The 23,612-nt window shown below is 42.8% G+C and overlaps 1 pseudogene; it reads right to left on the reverse strand.

The window, feature by feature from the left end:
- Positions 1–4,215: 4,215 nt before the first annotated feature.
- Positions 4,216–21,461, reverse strand: LOC135535763 (lipoprotein lipase-like; annotated as a pseudogene).
- Between the last annotated feature and the right edge of the window lie 2,151 nt (positions 21,462–23,612).

Consider the following 23,612-nt stretch of genomic DNA (forward strand, 5'->3'; position numbering starts at 1 on the left):
AAAACAGTCCCATGTGATACAGACACAGGAAACAATCACCCACAACTCAAAAGTGAAACCTGTCTACTTAAGTATGGTTCTCAATCAGGGACAACGAATGACAGCTGCCTCTGATTGAGAACCATACCAGGCCAAACCCAGAAATACCAACTCATAGAAAAAAGGAACATAGACAACCCACCCAACTCAGGCCCTGACCATACTACATTTACAAGTCATTTAGCAGACGCTCTTATCCAGAGCGACTTACAAATTGGTGAATTCACCTTCTGACATCCAGTGGAACAGCCACTTTACAATAGTGCATCTAAATCATTAAGGGGGGGTGGTGAGAAGGATTACTAATACTAAAACAAAGACATAGCAAAAGAACTAAGGTCAGAACGTGACATACACTGACATGGTGATTTCCAAGAAAGGAGCCGAAGTCCATATTTAAATGTTTTATTTAACAAGGCAAGTCTGGTTAAGAACAAATCCACAATGGCCCCCAATTCCCTATATAGTGCACTACTTTTGACCAAAGCTTTTGACCAAAGCCCTATGGGAGTAGCCCTATATAGTGCACTATTTTTACTGTGGAGGCAGTTTGGCCTTGGGAAGGTCAAGTGTTAGTGAATATTTGGTCATGGTCATTTCCAAAACAGGAAGTTAGGGAGTTAGAGGGTTAGGGGGTTAGGGAGTTAGGGGGTTAAGGACTTAGGGGGCTAGGAAGTTAGGGGTTTAGGGAGTTAGGGGGTTAAGGGGTTTAGGGGGTTAGAGAGTTAGGGGTTAGGGTGTGGGGGTTTCGGGGTTAGGGAGTTAGGGGTTAGGGGTTAGGAGTTAGAGGGTTAGCTCTGGCTAGACAACAGGAGCCTGTCACGTCAACTCTGTCTAGACAACAGAGGCCGTCCCATACAGACTCAACACATTTGGTACAATGTTATCATACAACAGAGAGTGTTTCAGTACAAAAATAATTACACAAGCATTTTAGTAGATGCACTGCACAATGGCCACGTCATTTGTTTGTGCAGAAAAGGCCAAAGTGGTGTTGACTCTATTGCAGAATATAGCGTGCCGAGATACAGGCAGGCAGCTCGGTAGATAGACGGACAGGCAGGGCTGTAATGTCTGTGTCAATACCATAAACCTCCTACTCTCCCCAGACATCTGGGACCCCTAGGAGCTCTGATGATCCCATACACGCTCAGGTTGTATACACACTGTAGATTATGTAAGACAAACTCTGTTTTATCCCAACAATATCGGTTGTATCACAACCGTTGGGTCAAATGCGCTGTACAACATGAGTGTATTCGGGGCCAAAGTGCTCTTTATAACATCGGCACCAGCAGACTGTGTTGTTGGCGAATAATGTATACACTCCCAGCTGAGGCGACAGGGAGAGTTTCCCTGTTAAACCATTAGCATTAGTACTGGAAATCCACCTGAACTTGAACTCTAACTTAAAATATTCAGTATTGTAGTTCTGATGAAACCATTACCATTATTAGTATTGTAGTTCTGATTAAACCATTACCATTATTCAGTATTGTAGTTCTGATTAAACCATTATTCAGTATTGTAGTTCTGATTAAACCATTACCATTATTCAGTATTGTAGTTGTGATGAAACCATGACCATTATTCAGTATTGTAGTTGTGATGAAACCATTACCATTATTCAGTATTTAGTTCTGATGAAACCATTATTCAGTATTGTAGTTCTGATGAAACCATTATTCAGTATTGTAGTTCTGATTAAACCATTATTCAGTATTGTAGTTCTGATGAAACCATGACCATTATTCAGTATTGTAGTTGTGATGAAACCATTATTCAGTATTGTAGTTCTGATGAAACCATTATTCAGTATTGTAGTTCTGATGAAACCATTATTCAGTATTGTAGTTCTGATGAAACCATTATTCAGTATTGTAGTTCTAATTAAACCATTACCATTATTCAGTATTGTAGTTCTAATTAAACCATGACCATTATTCAGTATTGTAGTTCTAATTAAACCATTATTCAGTATTGTAGTTCTGATGAAACCATGACCATTATTCAGTATTGTAGTTCTGATTAAACCATGACCATTATTCAGTATTGTAGTTCTAATTAAACCATGACCATTATTCAGTATTGTAGTTCTAATTAAACCATTATTCAGTATTGTAGTTCTGATGAAACCATTACCATTATTCAGTATTGTAGTTCTAATTAAACCATTATTCAGTATTGTAGTTCTAATTAAACCATTATTCAGTATTGTAGTTCTAATTAAACCATTATTCAGTATTGTAGTTCTAATTAAACCAAATCCAATTATTCAGTATTATACAGAGTCAGCTATTCCACTGGGTAAAGTATTCTTGAGGTGGAAAGCATGTGGAACGTGAATGTGATGCCGATGAGCATTTGAGATGAAGAGATGCAAATGATCCCAAATTATTTACAACCAAAATGTTTAATGTAACAATGTACAGTAACTGACTCAAGAACTCCAACCAGAAACTCAATCAAATCCAAGCTACAGTGTTTATTGGGATGAAAACGTTTAAATATAGGCTTTAAGCAGACTTACCCCAGGAAACAAACCATTATATACAATCTAAATGATAAATTATATACAACCAATATTGTTTACATACTGCACTACCCATCCAAATCAGCTAGGAAACAGCCAATATTGTTTACATACTGCACTACTCATCCAAATCAGCTAGGAAACAGCCAATATTGTTTACATACTGCACTACTCATCCAAATCAGCTAGGAAACAGCCAATATTGTTTACATACTGCACTACTCATCCAAATCAGCTAGGAAACAGCCAATATTGTTTACATACTGCACTACTCATCCAAATCAGCTAGGAAACAGCCAATATTGTTATTTTCTTTCTTTTTTAAGGGACATTTCATCAATCATTTATAAAGAGGGAAAATATTTAACCTCCAAAAGGTCTACAATGTATTAACGCAGCCATGTGTCGCTGGGTGAACTGCTGAATGTATACAATAGGTCTGCGTTGTAAAGGGCACCCTATTCATTATATAGTACACTACTTTTGACCAGGGCCCATAGTGCACTATATAGGGAATAGGGTGCCATTTGGGGTACATACTAGATTTCCTTCAATACGGTGACCTGGGTAATTGACAGCCTGCATAGTGTCCTGTGCTGATCGGTATTACCGTCGTCAGGTGACTTGGATTTCACAGCGTTGTAACACAATTGGCACACAACAACAACAACGACAGCACGTGTTTACTATACTGATGTAAACATATTGCTCACATCCTAAACTTTGAATCCTTTAATTCAAAAACTATATCAGCTAAAGGGTTGACAAAGTTAATTACAATAACAAAATTTTTTTATATATATATATATAGAGTAGGGTAGAATAGAGTAGAATGGAGTAGAATAGAGTAGGTAGATATATATATATATATATATATATATATATATATATATATATATATATATATATATATATATATATATATATATATATATATATATATAGTAGGGTAGAATAGAGTAGAATAGAGTAGGGTAGATATATATAGAGTAGGGTAGATATATATAGAGTAGGGTAGATATATATATATATATAGAGTAGGGTAGAATAGAGTAGAATAGTAGGATAGATATATATAGAGTAGGGTAGGGTAGGGTAGATATTTTTATATATATATAAGGATACATGTGTGATAAATAACAATTCAGTAAGATATATTTGAATTAAAGAAACGTCACATATCTAAATACGCGATGAAAGGAACAAAGAAATCACACTGTCATGAAATTAATTCATCATCACGTTTTCAGAGCTGACTGTTATGAAGGAGAAAAAACTTACCAAACCGAGTTTGACTTCTCGATTGGAATGTTAAAACATGTATATTATTATAGAAACATATACTGTTTTTACACTGTTATGTTGGACCCGGACTATGCTGTGTTGGCTCTCACAATCACAAACACTTCCACAGATCTTTGGCTGAAATCCTGACTTGAAATTTGAGAACGTAGCTTTCGAATCCTTGATGCAGATCATGACCCCGGGGTACATAGAGGGTGCGTATGGGGAATAGGGTGTCATTTGATACATACACATAACCAGAGGGTACACTCTTCTACTAACCACTTACTACAATCATATCTACAGTATTTGACCTCAATGCTCTGGTGATGGGGGTGATGACGATGTGGCAGCGTCGTTCAAAAGAAGCTGCCCTGCATCTTCAGTCTGTGGACCAAGGGGTGGCAAAGGAAGAATGTCAGTGTGGATTCTGTAAAACAGATTGGAATGTTAAAACATGTATATTATTCTCTTTTCTGGTCTGTGGATTCTGTAAAACAGACACAAACACATTGTTTGCAAAGGAAGAATGTCATTGTTGGGCCCGTGTCATATCCCTTGCTGTCTTGGATTCTCAAAACAGACACAAACACATAGGGGTGGCAAAGGAAAGAATGTCATTGGTTGGGCTGTGACTGGGCCTGTCATATCTTTTTCCTGATGTCAGATCATATTCTCATGGGGGTGGCAAAGGAAGAATTCCTGGTGGGATTCACCCTTTTCCTGTGGATTCTGCAAATTTGACACAAACACATAGGGGTGGCAAAGGAAGAATGTCATTGGTTGGGCTGTGACTGGGCGTGTCATATCCCTTTTCCTGGTCTTATTCTACTGGGCGTGTCAAACATATCAAACACATAGGGGTGGCAAAGGAAGAATGTCATTGGTTGGGCTGTGACTGGGCGTGTCATATCCTTTTCCTGGTCTGTGGATTCTGCAAAACAGACACAAACACATAGGGGTGGCAAAGGAAGAATGTCATTGGTTGGGCTCTGACTGGGCTTGTCATATCCTTTCCTGGTCTTGGATTCTGCAAAACAACACAAACACATGGGAGTGGCAAGGGAAGAATGTCATTGGTTGGGCTGTGACATAGGGGTGGCAAAGGAAGTGTCATGTGACCTTTTCCTGGTCTGTGGATTCTGCAAAACAGACACAAACACATAGGGGTGGCAAAGGAAGAATGTCATTGGTTGGGCTGTGACTGGGCGTGTCATATCCCTTTTCCTGGTCTGTGGATTCTGTAAAACAGACACAAACACATAGGGGTGGCAAAGGAAGAATGTCATTGGTTGGGCTGTGACTGGGCGTGTCATATCCCTTTTCCTGGTCTGTGGATTCTGTAAAACAGACACAAACACATAGGGGTGGCAAAGGAAGAATGTCATTGGTTGGGCTGTGACTGGGCGTGTCATATCCCTTTTCCTGGTCTGTGGATTCTGTAAAACAGACACAAACACATAGGGGTGGCAAAGGAAGAATGTCATTGGTTGGGCTGTGACTGGGCGTGTCATATCCCTTTTCTGGTCTGTGGATTCTGCAAAACAGACACAAACACATAGGGGTGGCAAAGGAAGAATGTCATTGGTTGGGCTGTGACTTGTCATATCCCTTTTCCTGGTCTGTGGTGACAAAGGAAGAATGTCATTGGTTGGGCTGTGACTGGGCGTGTCATATCCCTTTTCCTGGTCTGTGGATTCTGTAAAACAGACACAAACACATAGGGGTGGCAAAGGAAGAATGTCATTGGTTGGGCTGTGACTGGAAGAATGCGTGTGACTGGGCGTGTCATATCCCTTTTCCTGGTCTGTGGATTCTGTAAAACAGACACAAACACATAGGGGTGGCAAAGGAAGAATGTCATTGGTTGGGCTGTGACTGGGCGTGTCATATCCCTTTTCCTGGTCTGTGGATTCTGCAAAACAGACACAAACACATAGGGGTGGCAAAGGAAGAATGTCATTGGTTGGGCTGTGACTGGGCGTGTCATATCCCTTTTCCTGGTCTGTGGATTCTGTAAAACAGACACAAACACAGGGGTGGCAAAGGAAGAATGTCATTGGTTGGGCTGTGACTGGGCGTGTCATATCCTTTTCCTGGTCTGTGGATTCTGCAAAACAGACACAAACACATAGGGGTGGCAAAGGAAGAATGTCATTGGTTGGGCTGTGACTGGGCGTGTCATATCCCTTTTCCTGGTCTGTGGATTCTGTAAAACAGACACAAACACATAGGGGTGGCAAAAGGAAGAATGTCATTGGTTGGGCTGTGACTGGGCGTGTCATATATCCTTTTCCTGGTCTGTGGATTCTGCAAAACAGACACAAACACATAGGGGTGGCAATGGAAGAATGTCATTGGTTGGGCTGTGACTGGGCATGTCATATCCCTTTTCCTGGTCTGTGGATTCTGCAAAACAGACACAAACACATAGGGGTGGCAAAGGAAGAATGTCATTGGTTGGGCTGTGACTGGGCGTGTCATATCCCTTTTCCTGGTCTGTGGATTCTGCAAAACAGACACAAACACATAGGGGTGGCAAAGGAAGAATGTCATTGGTTGGGCTGTGACTGGGTGTGTCATATCCCTTTTCTGGTCTGTGGATTCTGCAAAACAGACACAAACACATAGGGGTGGCAAAGGAAGAATGTCATTGGTTGGGCTGTGACTGGGCGTGTCATATCCCTTTTCCTGGTCCCGTTAGTCACATGGCCAGGAAGAACTCTCTAACTATACTGAAACCAACCAATGGAAATAAGATACTTCTTTATGTTATCCTATAATATTTTATGTTAAATTTGATTATTTTTTTATGAGTGAATTGTCGTTGCACTGGTTTGTGGCTGTATATATTTTTTTCTTGTGTAATAAATTAAATCAACCTCTTTCACCTCTCATGCTTCCTGCTGTTCTGATCCTCTTTAGACTTGGTGAAGGTCACAGGGTCACCTCCTTGGACCAGGTGAGCAAACTTCCCGTCACTTTCCGCTCTGAAAATCACCCTGCAGGAGAAGAATGTCACAATCACCATCACACACACATACACTTGAAATCACTCCATTCAGCTCAACTCTGGAGAATCAGCGTGGATTGTTGACTAGAGTAGAGTTCAGTATAGCAGAGTACAGTAGAGTAGGGTAGAGTAGAGTAGGGTAGGGTAGGGTAGAATAGAGTAGAGTAGAGTGGGGTAGAGTAGGGTGGATTAGGGTAGAGTAGGGTAGGGTAGGGTAGAGTAGAGTATGGTAGATTAGAATAGAGTAGAGTAGGGTAGAATAGCGTATGTTAGGTTATAATAGAATAGAGTAGGGTAGGGGAGAGTAGGGGAGGGTAGAGTAGGGTAGAATAGAGTAGGGTACAGTAGAGTAGGGTAGAATAGAGTAGAGTAGGATAGAATGGAGTAGAGTAGAATACAGTAGGTTAGGTTAGAATAGAATAGAGTAGGGTAGGGGGAAGTAGGGGAGAGTAGAGTAGGATAAGTAGAGTAGGGTAGAATAGAGTAGGGTAGAATAGAATAGAGTAGAGTAGAGTCGAATAGAGTAGGGTAGAGTAGAGTAGGGTAGGGTAGAGTAGGGTAGAGAGTAGAATAGAGTAGAGTAGGGTAGGGTAGAGTGGGGTAGAGTAGAGTAGAGTAGGGTAGAGTAGAGTAGGATAGAATAGAGTAGGGTACAGTAGAGTAGAGTAGGGTTGAATAGAGTAGAGTAGGATAAATAGAGTAGGGTAGAATATAGTAGAGTAGGATAGAATAGAGTAGGGTACAGTAGAGTAGAGTAGGGTTGAATAGAGTAGGAGTAGGATAAAATAGAGTAGGTAGAATAGAGTAGGTTAGGTTAGAATAGAATAGAGTAGAGTAGGGGAGAGTAGAGTAGGATAGAATAGAGTAGGGTAGAATAGAGTAGAGTAGGGTAGGGTAGATTAGAGTAGAGTAGGGTAGAATAGAGTAGAGAGTAGAGTACAGTACAGTACAGTACAGTACAGTACCCAGTCGAGTAGAGTAGAGTATAGTATAGCAGAGTAGAATACAGTACAGTACAGTAGAGCAGAGTAGAACAGAGTCGAGTCAAGTAAACTTTTCAGCCCACTCTACTGTACTGTGTTGTACTGTACTCTACTGTACTCTACTCTACTGTACTCTACTGTACTCTATTAGGTTAAGTCAATCAAGTAGTTCCTAAGGTAAATTCATATGCAAGAGATACATATGGTAGACTGCAGTAGATAGATAAAAGTAGATGCTGACTTGGACTGGGTCTCTCCCGTTTTGACTCTAATCCTGCGGACCATGAACTCGTTTGAGTTGAAGAAAGAGAAGTAGGAGTCACTGTCCCACTGCAGAGTGACTCTCAGCAGCTCTCCCAGGTCTACGTCAGTGGTCAGTAGAAAGGACACGGTGGTGTTGGTGGTCACGTTGGACCTGTGTTGGGGGGTTAGCATAGTTAGGTAAACGCACATGAAATAAAACAACCAGAACTTTTAAAATGGGGTGCTGGGCCAGAAATTATTATTTGTTTTGCTCTATCGTAAATCAGCAGTGCATGGGAATTACACACAACTTCACTGTACCATTTCAATAGACAATGTAAAGTAACAATGAAATAACCTAATGTAAATCGACTGTAAATTAAACAGAAAATTAACAAAAAAAATACAGAACCAAGTACTAAATTGCAAGAAGTTGAATGTGTAGCAGAGCTGCTTACAGAAGGAGTTGGACGTCCTCCTTCTCTCCGTGGGTTCCATAAAGAGACACTATGAAGGGCTGCTCGTTCAGACTCAGGTTCTGCTGCTTGAAGACATGGAACTTCATCTGGTAGTGGAAGACTGAGGGTGGAGAACAGGACAGATTGTTTACGAGCACAAACAAGAAGAATAAGAGGAGAGGAAGGAGGAGAAGAAGAAGAAGAAGAAGAAGAAGGAGAAGAAGAAGAAGAAGGAGAAGAAGAAGAAGAAGGAGAAGAAGAAGAAGAAGAAGAAGAAGAAGGAGAAGGAGAAGAAGAAGGAGAAGAAGAAGAAGGAGAAGAAGAAGGAAGAAGAAGGAGAAGAAGAAGAAGACGGAGGAGAAGAATAATAAGAAGAAGAAGAAGAAGAAGAAGAAGAGAAGAAGAAGAAGAAGAAGGAGAAGAAGAAGAAGAAGGAGAAGAAGAAGAAGAAGAAGAAGAAGAGAAGAAGAAGAAGGAGAAGAAGAAGGAGAAGAAGGAGAAGAAGAAGAAGGAGAAGAAGAAGAAGAAGGAGGAGGAGAAGAGAAGAAGGAAGAAAGAAGAAGGAGAAGAAGAAGAAGGAGAAGAAGAAGAAGAAGGAGAAGAAGAAGGAGAAGAAGGAGAAGAAGAAGGAGAAGAAGGAGAAGAAGAAGAAGAAGAAGAAGAAGAAGAAGGAGGAGAAGAAGGAGAAGAAGAAGAAGAAGAAGAAGGAGAAGAATAAGAAGAAGAAGAAGAAGGAGAAGAAGAAGAAGGAGAAGAAGAAGAAGGAGAAGAAGAAGGAGAAGAAGGAGAAGAAGAAGAAGGGTTAAGAAGAAGAAGGAAGAGGTTAGAAGAAGGAGAAGAAGAAGGAGAAGAAGGTTAGAAGAAGAAGAAGAAGAAGAAGGAGAAGAAGAAGAAGGAGAAGAAGAAGAAGAAGAAGAAGAAGAAGAAGAAGATGAAGGAGGAGGAGAACCCTAGATACTACAATATGGAACTTTGACGAGCTTTCTCAGTTTGATCTGCATTGTTTAGGAACACACGAGCCAGCTATCAATCAGATGTTTAACAGATAACACCAACCCACCTTTGAAGGGCATACTGGCGCCGGTCTTCAGGTACATCTTGGCGCTCCTGGTGGTGCGTATCTTGTTGACCCCGAAGCCCATGTTGTTGCAGCGGTTCTTACGGCAACTGAGACACAGGCCCCTGTCGTAAAGCGTCTTTGGAGTTGCAGCGGTAGGCCATGCTTTTGCTGCTTGTTCACCAGCGAGTCGATGAACAGGTGCACAGAGCGCTCATGGGGCGCACTTCACGATCTGATCCATGTCTGGTTCAATAAAATAAATAAATAAATGCAGGGTATGACACAGGAGAGGATTAGTTATGAGCGATGTGTGTCGGACATTATGTTCACCTTCAGAACACCAATGCAGAGCGAGTGTCCTCTTACTACTAATCGCCACACTGTACTGTTGTGTTGAACTCCAAACTAAAGAACATCAGCGCTGTTTTGAACATTCTGTTCTGTTCCAGCATTAGTATGTTTTATCAACACGTAAAGTCTTGATGATGAGTTGGATAGAATCGGAAATGGCAATGTGCAACAGGCATGTCTGAAGGTCAATGAAAAACAGATTTGGAAACAATGATGTTCTCTTGTGTGTGTTTTTTGTCCTTCACTTGTGTTATGACAAACAAAAATCACTACAGTGTGAATCCAGGGTTGTTCGAGGAGGAGGCTAAGTCTGGTAAGTCTACTTTGATACCAGCTTGAGAAATCCAATAATTATATATGAAATTCTATGACTGTAGATATAGTTCTATTAGACTACAGTGTGAGGTTTGTGGGAGTTGGAGTTGAGCCTTGGTCTACTTACTGTAGATGCCTAGTTCTATAGAGCCCCACAGTGGAGGTGTCATAATACCCATAACACCTAGCGGTCAAACAGGAAATGTTGTTTTTCCTCCATTTATTTTTCCTATAGGGAATTTTAGAAACACTTCAAATAAGGGCTGTGTTTCATGAAAGTCGACTTCCCTGGCGTGACGTTTTGAGAACCATATACATCTCTCAGACAAGGTGACTTTTATCAATATATTCGGCTCTATTTACTCTCAGATTCGAAATGGCTAATTATCATCAAAGAAGACATCATGCCAGACCACAAATCCCTGCCAGTTCCTGCAAATCATCTCGAGCTGACACCTTCATCTCTAGCTGACACCTTCATCTCTAGCTGACACCTTCATCTCGAGCTGACACCTTCATCTCGAGCTGATACCTTCATCTCTAGCTGACACCTTCATCTCTAGCTGACACCTTCATCTCTAGCTGACACCTTCATCTATAGCTGACACCTTCATCTCTAGCTGACACCTTCATCTCTAACTGACACCTTCATCTCGAGCTGACATCTTCATCTCGAGCTGATACCTTCATCTCTAACTGACACCTTCATCTCTAACTGACACCTTCATCTCGAGCTGACACCTTCATCTCTAACTGACACCTTCATCTCTAACTGACACCTTCATCTCGAGCTGATACCTTCATCTCTAGCTGACACCTTCATCTCTAGCTGACACCTTCATCTCTAACTGACACCAATTCATTCATTACAAAATTTAGTTAATCCGCTGACACCTTCATCTCTAACTCACCTTCATCTCTAGCTTTATGACAGCCACCTTCATCTCTAACTGACCTTCACTCTTCATGCAAATCTAGCTGACACCTTCATCTCTAGACTGACACCTTCATCTCAAACTGACACCTTCATCTCTATGGGAAGACACCTTCATCTCTAGCTGACACCTTCATCTCTAACTGACATCCTTCATCTCGAGCTGACACCTTCATCTCTAACTGAACCTTCATCTCTATGGGAAGACACCTTCATGGGAAGAACACCTTGGGAAGAATCTCTAACTGACACCTTCATCTAGCTGAAGACACCTTCATGGGAGCTGAACTCTTCGGAAGAATCTCGGAAGACACCTTCATCTCTAGCTGACACCTTCATCTCTAGCTGACACCTTCATCTCTAGCTGATACCTTCATCTCAGGAAGAAGCTGGGAACATCCCTTCATCCCCTCTGGGAAGAATCCTTGGGAAGAATCTCTGAGCTGAGAACCTTCATCTCGAGCTGACACCTTCATCCCTATGGAAGAATCCCTTCATCTCTAGCTGACACCTTCATCTCTAGTGGGAGAATCCCTTCATCTCGAGCTGATACCTTCAGGGAAGACACCTTCATCTCGAGGGAAGAACCTTCATGGGAAGAATCCCCTATGGGAAGACACCTTCATCTATGGGAAGAACCTTCCATCTCTAGGGAACACCTTGGGAAGAATCTCTATGGGAAGAACACCTTGGGAAGAATCTCGGAAGAACCTTCATCCGATGGGGAACCTTCATCTCTAGCTGGGAAGACACCTCATCTCTAGCTGAATCATCTCTTGGGAAGAATCATCCATCGGGAAGAATCCCCTATGGGAAGAACGAGGAAGACATCTTTTCTATGGGAAGAATCCCCTATGGGAAGAATGTATGGGAAGACTTGCCAATGGGAAGAAGAATTAAAATGTAAAGAAATGCAGGAATTTATTCATTACAAAATCTTGGGAAGAATCCGCAGAAGAATCCCTTATGGGAAGAATCCCATGCCTCGATTCGGTAGTCTCATCCTGGTCATCATGGGATTTGAGTTCTTTATGATAGCCACATGGGAAGAAGCTCTATGGGAAGAATTTCATTTGGGAAGAATCATGCAAATGATAAAAGTCACCTTGTCTAAAGAACACGGTTATCAAAATGTCACGCCCTATGGGAAGAATCCCCTATGGGAAGAATCCCCTGTGGGAAGAATGTGGGAAGAATCCCCTATGGGAAGAATCCCCTATGGGAAGAATCCCTGTGGGAAGAATCCCTATGGGAAGAATCCCCTGTGGGAAGAATCCCCTGTGGGAAGAATCCCCTATGGGAAGAATCCTATGGGAAGAATCCCCTGTGGGAAGAATCCCCTGGAGAAGAATGGGAAGAATCCTCTATGGGAAGAATCCCCTGTGGGAAGAATCCCCTATGGGAAGAATCCCCTATGGGAAGAATCCCTATGGGAAGAATCCCTGTGGGAAGAATCCCCTGTGGGAAGAATCCTCTATGGGAAGAATCCCCTGTGGGATGAATCCCCTGTGGGAAGAATCCCTATGGGAAGAATCCTGTGGGAAGAACCCTGTGGGAAGAATCCTCTATGGGAAGAATCCCTATGGGAAGAATCCCCTATGGGAAGAATCCCCTATGGGAAGAATCCCCTGGGAAGAATCCCCTATGGGAAGAATCCTCTATGGGAAGAATCCCTGTGGAAGAATCCCTATGGGAAGAATCCCCTATGGGAAGAACTGTGGGAAGAATCCCCTATGGGAAGAATCCCCTATGGGAAGAATCCCCATGGGAAGAATCCCCTATGGGAAGAATCCCCTGTGGGAAGAATCCTTTGGGAAAAATCCCCTATGGGAAAAATGAATGGTGAAGAAATGATGGAAACCATTTCCTTGTTTGACCGCTATTTGCTGCCCTACATGGAATCACTGGTCACTTTAATAATGGAACACTGGTCACTTTAATAATGGAACACTGGTCACTTTAATAATGGAACACTGGTCATTTTAATCATGTTAACATACTGCTTTACTCATTTCATATACATGTATATACTGTATTCTATTCTACTGTATTTTAGTCAATGTATTTTAGTCAATATTTTAGTCAATAGTCAAAACATTGCTCTTCCTAATATTGATATTTCTTAATTCTAGTCTTTTACTTTTAAATTTTGTGTGTATTGTTGTGAATTGTTAGATAGTACTACACTGTTGGACCTAGGAACATTAGCATTTTCGCTACACCAAGAATAACATCTGATAAATATGTGTATGAGGCCCCCAAAAATTGTTGATTTGATTTGATATTTCATGGGTATTATGACTCATACTGTGGTACTCTATTGAACTACAGTGTGAGGGTTTGTGGGAGTTGGAGTTGGAGTGAAGCCTGTGTCTTCTCACTGTGGATGCCGAGATCTATTAAACTACAGTGTGGGATTGTGGGAGTTGGAGTTGGAGGAAGCCTGATTGTACTCACTGTGAAGACCAAAGCTTTCTCATCATGTCTACGGTGTGCGGAAGGAGCAGCCTGGCTGCTCGGTTCCTCCGTTGGGGTAGATGTCCACGTGGCCCACGGGTCTCTGGATACCGATACTGAGATCTGGAGACCCCTGGTGTTGGTGTGGAGGACGTCCACAAATGTTGCATCGTCAGGAGACAGGCGGTTTTAGGTGCTCAGCGTATTCAAAGCGAGGCCCAGCCGGATCCATGCCTGACAGAGAGAGCAGGACAGGGGAGGGACATTAGAAGACTGGTATGTTACAGTAACTTCCAGTGGCAGAACTACTATATTCTGCTCTGTTGTTAATAGTTAGTTGCTACCGTATGTATTCAGAACACTGTCAGCCTGCTGTTATGGTGTCAGCCTGCTGTTATGGTGTCAGCCATTGCTGTTGTGGTGTCAGCATGCTGTTATGGTGTCAGCATGCTGGTGTCAGCCTGCTGTTATGGTGTCAGCCTGCTGTTATGGTGTCAGCCATTGCTGTTGTGGTGTCAGCATGCTGTTATGGTGTCAGCCTGCTGTTATGGTGCCAGCCTGCTGTTATGGTGTCAGCCTGCTGTTATGGTGCCAGCCTGCTGTTATGGTGTCAGCCTGCTGTTATGGTGACAGCCTGCTGTTGTGGTGCCAGCCTTCTGTTATGGTGTCAGCCTGCTGTTATGGTGCCAGCCTGCTGTTATGGTGTCAGCCTGCTGTTATGGTGTCAGCCTGTTGTTATGGTGTCAGCCACTGTTATGGTGTCAGCCTGCTGTTATGGTGCCAGCCTGCTGTTATGGTGCCAGCCTGCTGTTATGGTGCCAGCCTGCTGTTATGGTGCCAGCCTGCTGTTATGGTGTCAGTCTGCTGTTATGGTGCCAGCCTGCTGTTATGGTGTCAGCCTGCTGTTATGGTGCCAGCCTGCTGTTATGGTGTCAGTCTGCTGTTATGGTGCCAGCCTACTGTTATGGTGTCAGCCTGCCATGATGTATTAGAACACATGGTTCAAGGTACAAGCCTTCTGAAAGTTATATAGCAGTCTTTTGGGGTTATAAATAGGGGTTATAGTCATTTCAAGGGGTTATAAATAGTCATTTTAGTCATTTCAAGGGTTATAAATAGTCATTTAGAAAAGGGGAAATTATAAATAGTCATTTTAGGAGGTTATAAATAGTCATTTTGTTAGAAATAGTAATTTTATAAATAGTCATTTTGAGTCATGTTAGAAATAGTAATTTTGATTGTTAGAAATAGAAATAGTAATTTTGAGTGTTAGAAATAGTCATTTTGAGTGTTAGAAATAGTCATTTTGAGTGTTAGAAATAGTCATTTTGAGTGTTATAAATAGTAATTTTGAGTGTTAGAAATAGTAATTTTGAGTGTTATAAATAGTCATTTTGAGTGTTATAAATAGTCATTTTGAGTGTTATAAATAGTCATTTTGATTGTTATAAATAGTCATTTTTGTGTTTACTTACAGTGATTGGCTGACCAAAGTGTAGGGTGACTGCAAATTGATAGGCAACAAAACATTATAACTGGGTTATAGGAAGGAACGTAAATACCAAAAATAATTCAGGGCAAACTTGTATAGATCTTAGGTTTAGGAATAGAGCCTAACACACATAGTGATTAGGTTGATTGACAGATGGACAGACACCGTGAGAGGGCTGGGTCCTATCCACCAGTGATATTACTCTGTTATCTGGCTGTGGTCTGGTCCTATCCACCAGTGATATTACTCTGTTATCTGGCTGTGGTCTGGTCCTATCCACCAGTGATATTACTCTGTTATCTGGCTGTGGTCTGGTCCTATCCACCAGTGATATTACTCTGTTATCTGGCTGTGGTCTGGTCCTATCCACCAGTGATATTACTCTGTTATCTGGCTGTGGTCTGGTCCTATCCACCAGTGATATTACTCTGTTATCTGGCTGTGGTCTGGTCCTATCCACCAGTGATATTACTCTGTTATCTGGCTGTGGTCTGGTCCTATCCACCAGTGATATTACTCTGTTATCTGGCTGTGGTCTGGTCCTATCCACCAGTGATATTACTCTGTTATCTGGCTGTGGTCTGGTCCTATCCACCAGTGATATTACTCTGTTATCTGGCTGTGGTCTGGTTCTACCCACCAGTGGGTCCCTGAGTTGCAGAGTTGAGGTGGATTGAGAGATGGTTATATGTCTCTATTGGTTCTACAGAAACCTGCTCCTACAGGCATCATACGAGGGATGAGAGCATCTAGTCCTACCCACCAGTGATCCTGTTGACCTTGTTGTTGGTCAGGTTTCCAGCTACGCCAGCCACGTGTGCTCCCAGGCTGTAGCCCAGCAGGTGGAGGTTCTTCAGGTCATACTTCAGATCCACCTGAGGGGAGGTATCATTTACTTTTTACAGATGATTGGTGTATTTCAGATCCACATAAATAACTGCACATTTCAAGTAAGACATGGATGGACACATGGATTATGGTTCTGGAATTATCAGTGTGATAGAACAGTCTACTATCACATCAAACTGCGTCGATCGCCATTGCTAATTCTCTCTCTCTCGCTGATCCTATTGAATTAATAGGGATTCTATACAGATTTCTAAGATTAAGAGGTACTGTTATGGGAAGAAATTACGTCTACATTCACTTGTCTAAATTCAATACATTATCCTTACAGTAGCGTACCAAAACGGCATCATGATCAAACCCTCACCTCCAGCCAGTTGATGAGCCTGGCCACATCCTCTCCAACCAGCTTGGTGTTGGCAGCAGAGTTGGGGTAGTGGTGCTGGGCCCGATCCAGCCAGTCCACCACTATAACGTTGGCATTGGGCACACGCTCAAACAGGGCCGCTACCAGCTCGTGGATCCAGCTCGCAAACAGACCTGCCACCTGGAACACAAGGCAGGAAGATACAAGTGTATTAGGGATGACTTACAGAGTCGTTAGTGAAACCCTCAAAGCCACACTATTCCCTATGTACTAGACTTCTAACCAGACCCTATGTAGGGCAGTACTAACCAGACCCTATGTAGGGCAGTACTAACCAGACCCTATGTAGGGCAGTACTAACCAGACCCTATGTAGGGTACTACTAACCAGACCCTATGTAGGGCAGTACTAACCAGACCCTATGTAGAGCAGTACTAACCAGACCCTATGTAGAGCAGTACTAACCAGACCCTATGTAGGGTAGTACTAACCAGACCCTATGTAGGGTACTACTAATCAGACCCTATGTAGGGCAGTACTAACCAGACCCTATGTAGGGTACTACTAACCAGACCCTATGTAGGGCAGTACTAACCAGACCCTATGTAGAGCAGTACTAACCAGACCCTATGTAGGGCAGTACTAACCAGACCCTATGTAGGGTACTACTAACCAGACCCTATGTAGGGCAGTACTAACCAGACCCTATGTAGGGCAGTACTAACCAGTCCCTATGTAGGGCAGTACTAACCAGACCCTATGTAGGGCAGTACTAACCAGACCCTATGTAGGGCAGTACTAACCAGACCCTATATAGGGCAGTACTAACCAGACCCTATGTAGGGTATTACTAATCAGACCCTATGTAGGGCACTAAATAGGGTACACTATGTGGCAGCACTACATTAGGGCTACTGTTTAAGTAGACCTGGACCTGGTGATGTCATTACTGTGGTAGAGACCCATGTTGCTGTAGGACATCTGTGTTGTCTGTTGGTGGTATGTTGATGTGCATCATGTAACAGCATATAAAAGCATATAACAGCATATAACAGCATGTAGCAGCATGTAGCAGCATGTAACAGCATGTAACAGCATGTAACAGCATGTAACAGCATGTAGCAGCATGTAACAGCATGTAACAGCATGTAACAGCATGTAACAGCATGTAGCAGCATGTAGCAGCATGTAACAGCATGTAACAGCATGTAGCAGCATGTAACAGCATGTAACAGCATGTAGCAGCATGTAACAGCATGTAACAGCATGTAGCAGCATGCAGCAGCAATGTAACAGCATGTAACAGCATCGTAGCAGCATGTAACAGCATGTGCAATGTAGCAGCATGTAGCAGCATGTAACAGCATGTAACAGCATGTAACAGCATGTAACAGCATATAACAGCATGTAACAGCATGTAACAGCATATAACAGCATGTAACAGCATGGTAGCAGCATGTAGCAGCATGTAACAGCATGTAACAGCATGTAACAGCATGTTAACAGCATTGTTAACAGCATGTTAGCTAGCATGTAGCAGCACGTAACAGCATGTAACAGCATGTAACAGCATGTAGCAGCATGTAACAGCACGTAACAGCATGCTAGCTAGCATGTACCAGCATGCAACAGCATGTAGTAGCATGTAGCACGCATGCTACGCAGCATGCTAGCAGCGTGTAATGCAGCATGTTAGCAGCATGTAGCTAGCATGTAACAGCATGTAACAGCATGTAACAGCATGCAGCAGCATGTAGCAGCACTGTAACAGCATGTAGCAATGTAACAGCATGTAACAGCATGTAGCAGCATAAGCAGCATGTAACAGCGTGTAAGCAGCAATGTAACAGCATGTAACAGCATGCAGCAGCTATGCAACGGCATGTAACACATGTAGCAGCATGTAGCAGCATGTAACAGCATGTAACAGCATGTAACAGCATGTAACAGCATGTAGCATCATGTAACAGCATGTAGCAGCATGTAGCAGCATGTAACAGCATGTAACAGCATGCAACAGCATGTAGCATCATGTAACAGCATGTAGCAGCATGTAACAGCATGTAACAGCATGTAACAACATGTAACAGCATGTAGCATCATGTAACAGCATGTAGCAGCATGTAACAGCATGTAGCAACATGTAACAGCATGTAACAGCATGTAGCAGCATGTAACAGCATGTAGCAGCATGTAACAGCATGTAACAGCATGTAGCAGCATGTAACAGCATGTAGCAGCATGTAACAGCATGTAACAGCATGTAACAGCATGTAACAGCATGTAACAGCATGTAACAGCATGTAGCATCATGTAACAGCATGTAGCATCATGTAACAGCATGTAGCAGCATGTAACAACATGTAACAGCATGTAGCAGCATGTAACAGCATGTAGCAGCATGTAACAGCATGTAACAGCATGTAGCAGCATGTAACAGCATGTAACAGCATGTAACAGCATGTAACAGCATGTAGCAGCATGTAGCAGCATGTAACAGCATGTAACAGCATGTAACAGCATGTAACAGCATGTAACAGCAGAACAGCTGTAACAGCATGTAACAGCATGTAGCAGCATGTAACAGCATGTAACAGCATGTAGCAGCATGTAACAGCATGTAACAGCATGTAACAGCATGTAGCAGCATGTAACAGCATGTAGCAGCATGTAACAGCATGTAGCAGCATGTAACAGCATGTAACAGCATGTAACAGCGTGTAACAGCGTGTAACAGCGTGTAACAGCATGTAACAGCATGTACCAGCATGTAACAGCATGTAACAGCATGTAACAGCATGTAACAGCGTGTAACAGCATGTAACAGCATGTAACAGCATGTAACAGCGTGTAACAGCATTTAGCAGGTAGCAGTGGTAGCAGTAAGAGAGACTTTACTATTGTGGCTTCACAAACAGATCTTAGACCAGGATACACTTCTGTTATCCAGCTGATCTGGGACCAGTCTACACTCCTGTTATCCAGCTGATCTGGGACCAGTCTACATTGGTGTTGGTGACCTGAGACCAGGCTACATTCCCGTTATCCAGGTGATCTGAGACCAGGCTACATTCCTGTTATCCAGGTGACCTGAGACCAGGCTACATTCCTTTTATTCAGGTGACCTGAGACCAGGCTACATTCCCGTTATTCAGGTGATCTGAGACCAGGCTACATTCCTTTTATTCAGGTGATCTGAGACCAGGCTACATTCCCATTATTCAGGTGATCTGAGACCAGGCTAGATTCCCGTTATTCAGGTGACCTGAGACCAGGCTACATTCCTTTTATTCAGGTGATCTGAGACCAGGCTACATTCCCGTTATTCAGGTGATGTGAGACCAGGCTACATTCCCGTTATTCAGGTGATCTGAGACCAGGCTACATTCCCGTTATTCAGGTGATCTGAGACCAGGCTACATTCCCGTTATTCAGGTGATCTGAGACCAGGCTACATTCCCGTTATTCAGGTGATCTGAGACCAGGCTACATTCCCGTTATTCAGGTGATCTGAGACCAGGCTACATTCCCGTTATTCAGGTGATCTGAGACCAGGCTACATTCCCGTTATTCAGGTGATCTGAGACCAGGCTACATTCCCGTTATTCAGGTGATCTGAGACCAGGCTACATTCCTTTTATTCAGGTGATCTGAGACCAGGCTACATTCCTGTTATCCAGGTGACCTGAGACCAGGCTACATTCCCGTTATTCAGGTGATCTGAGACCAGGCTACATTCCCGTTATTCAGGTGACCTGAGACCAGGCTACATTCCTTTTATTCAGGTGACCTGAGACCAGGCTACATTCCCGTTATTCAGGTGATCTGAGACCAGGCTACATTCCCGTTATTCAGGTGATCTGAGACCAGGCTACATTCCCGTTATTCAGGTGATCTGAGACCAGGCTAGATTCCCGTTATTCAGGTGATCTGAGACCAGGCTAGATTCCCGTTATTCAGGTGATCTGAGACCAGGCTAGATTCCCGTTATTCAGGTGATCTGAGACCAGGCTACATTCCTGTTATCCAGGTCGCTACTTACCGACCAGCCATGTATGATGGCGAACGTGGGTAAGTTGATGTTGAAGCCACACCGTGTGACTGTATTCTTATCGCCTGGCACCAGGTAACACAGATCCTCCTCTGGCTCCTCGACTGAACGCACTGAGAACTTGGTCTCTATATCAGTGTAGTCCAGTATCCAGTTTGTACCGTTGCCTGGAGGGACAGAGGGAGAGATTGAAGACATGATCCCCACTTTGTGTCAAGTGTTTCAAAAACATTTAGTATGTGGCAATTAATGACCTATTATGCTGACAGATACAGGAACATTATAGACACAGATGTTTATAGACACCGGTGTTCGAAAGCACTGAGGCATAATGCATATTCTCATGAGTTGAAAAGCACAAAACGGCCCTTAGGGGCTGTAGAGGTTGAACCAGAGAGCGTAGTCATTCCTCTCTCAGATTGCAAAATTATAAAATCATCCCAAACCTCATCATTTACAATTATTTGTTAAAGTTTAAAAACATAATATGCTACTTATTTAAATTTTAATACGCATACATGAAAAATATGGTTATAATGTACAGGGTTCATGTACGTATGAATGTGTCATGATTTTGTGAAATCTCTTCTAGCCCATGTGTTCAGGTGATCTGGGATCAGGGTACACTCCTCTTATCCTAATAAAACACCAACAGGTTAGTTCCGAATAATGAACTGTCTGGCTGTCAGAACTCAAAACAGGTTAATGGAAACTGCCTTCATGGAAACTGCTTTCATGGAAACTGCCTAAATGTATTACATTTTTTACATAACGTTTTGTATTCAGAATAATGCATTAATTAATTTGAGAGAGTAAAAGAATCGTCCAACTTACTGAGAACAGGAGTTTCAGTGTTGAAGAGAGACTCACATGATGACTTGATACAAATCCCAATTATGATCAACCAGGAGATTTCTTTTCCCATAGTACAGTTGATTCAATATAATTAAAGAACTTTCCAAATTAAAAAGTAAATTGTTTGTCATGTATTTTACTGCTTGTAAAAGTCTATTTTTGTAAAGTTGTCCAACTACGCAAAATGATATTCACTTGAACTTGAAGGTTTCAAATGGTTTATTTATACTGTCCCCGTAGACTCATGCAAATCCAACCCTATTTCTATTGGTCTAAAACATGGGCAAGGCGTGGACAACCTTCCCAAATGGGGACAATGTCAACAAATCACGTCTGCTTCAGGACTACTGTTCTGTCCCGTGTACTTACCTGGTATTGTACACTGACTGTGTATAAAAATACACACACACACACACACACACACACACACACACACACACACACACACACACACACACACACACACACACACACACACACACATACACACACACTATATACAAAAGTATGGGAACACTCCTTCAAATTAGCAGATTCTGCTATTTCAGGCACACCCATTGCTGATAGGTGTATAAAATAGAGCTCACAGCCATGCAATCTCCATAGACAAACATTGTCAGTAGAATGGCCTTACTGAAGAGCTCAGTGGCTTTCAATGTGGCACCATCACAGGATAACACCTTTACAAGTTAATTTGTAAAATTTCTGCTCTTCTAGAGCTGCACTGGTCAACTGTAAGTGCTGTTATTGCGAAGTGGAAACGTTGAGGAGAAACACCTGCTCAGCCGCAAAGTGGTAGGCCACACAAGTCCACAGAACGAGACGGACGAATCTGGGTTTGGTGGATGCCAGGAGAACGCCACCTGCCCCAATGCATAATACCAACTGTAAAGTTTGGTGGAGGGGGAATAATGGTCTGGGGCTGTTTTTCATGGTTCGGGCTAGTCCCCTTAGTTCCAGGGAAGGGAAATCGTAATGCTACAGCATACAGTGACATTCTAGACGATTCTGTGCTTCCAATATTATGGCAACAGTTTGGGGAAAGCCCGAGATCGGTGTGGAAGAACTTGACTGGCCTACACAGAGCCCTGACCTCAACCCCGTCGAACACCTTTGGGATGAATTGGAACGCCGACTGCGAGCTAAGCCTAATTGCCCAACATCAGTGCCCGACCTCACTAACGCTCTTGTGGCTGAATGCCCACAGCAATGTTCCAACGTCTAGTGGAAAGCCTTCCCAGAAGAGTAGAGGCTGTTATAGCAGCAATGTTCCAACGTCTAGTGGAAAGCCTTCCCAGAAGAGTGGAGGCTGTTATGGCAGCAATGTTCCAACGTCTAGTGGAAAGCCTTCCCAGAAGAGTGGAGGCTGTTATAGCAGCAATGTTCCAACATCTAGTGGAAAGCCTTCCCAGAAGAGTGGAGGCTGTTATAGCAGCAATGTTCCAACATCTAGTGGAAAGCCTTCCCAGAAGAGTGGCAGCTGTCATAGCAGCAATGTTCCAGCATCTAGTGGAAAGCCTTCCCAGAAGAGTGGAGACTGCTATAGCAGCAATGTTCCAACATCTAGTGGAAAGCCTTCCCAGAAGAGTGGAGGCTGTTATAGCAGCAATGTTCCAACATCAAGTGGAAAGCCTTCCCAGAAGAGTGGAGGCTGTTATAGCAGCAATGTTCCAACATCTAGTGGAAAGCCTTCCCAGAAGAGTGGAGGCTGTTATAGCAGCAAAGGGAGGAGCAACTCCATGTTAATGCCCATGATTTCAGAATGAGATGTTGGACGAGCAGGTGTCCGCATACTTTTGATCACGTCGTGTACATCACCTTTAGTTTATTATATAGACCACTTACTGTTGTTGTAAATATTAGTAATGGCTAATATTGTATTCATTGTAGAATTACTCACTTTAGCAGACAGCAACATATATTATTGTAATAATATGTCCAAAATAACATATAATCATAATTAATATAATTAATCATTCAATTTTAGCCTATCCACCCTTTTCAGTTCAACCCCCACGCCCCCATCTCAGACAATCTGCTAAACTTCCCTTTTTCAGTTCAACCCCCACGCCCCCATCTCAAACAATCTGCTAATCTTCCCTTTTTCTAGTTCAACCCCCACGCCCCCTACTCAGACAGTCTGCTAAACTTCCCTTTTTCAGTTCAACCCCCACGCCCCCTACTCAGACAATCTGCTAAACTTCCCTTTTTCAGTTCAACCCCCACGCCCCCATCTCAGACAATCTGCTAAACTTCCCCTTTTCCAGTTCAACCCCCCACGCCCCCATCTCAAACAATCTGCTAATCTTCCCTTTTTCTAGTTCAACCCCC

The sequence above is a fragment of the Oncorhynchus masou genome, unplaced genomic scaffold, assembly GCF_036934945.1.
Source record: "Oncorhynchus masou masou isolate Uvic2021 unplaced genomic scaffold, UVic_Omas_1.1 unplaced_scaffold_5124, whole genome shotgun sequence".
NCBI lineage: Eukaryota > Metazoa > Chordata > Actinopteri > Salmoniformes > Salmonidae > Oncorhynchus > Oncorhynchus masou.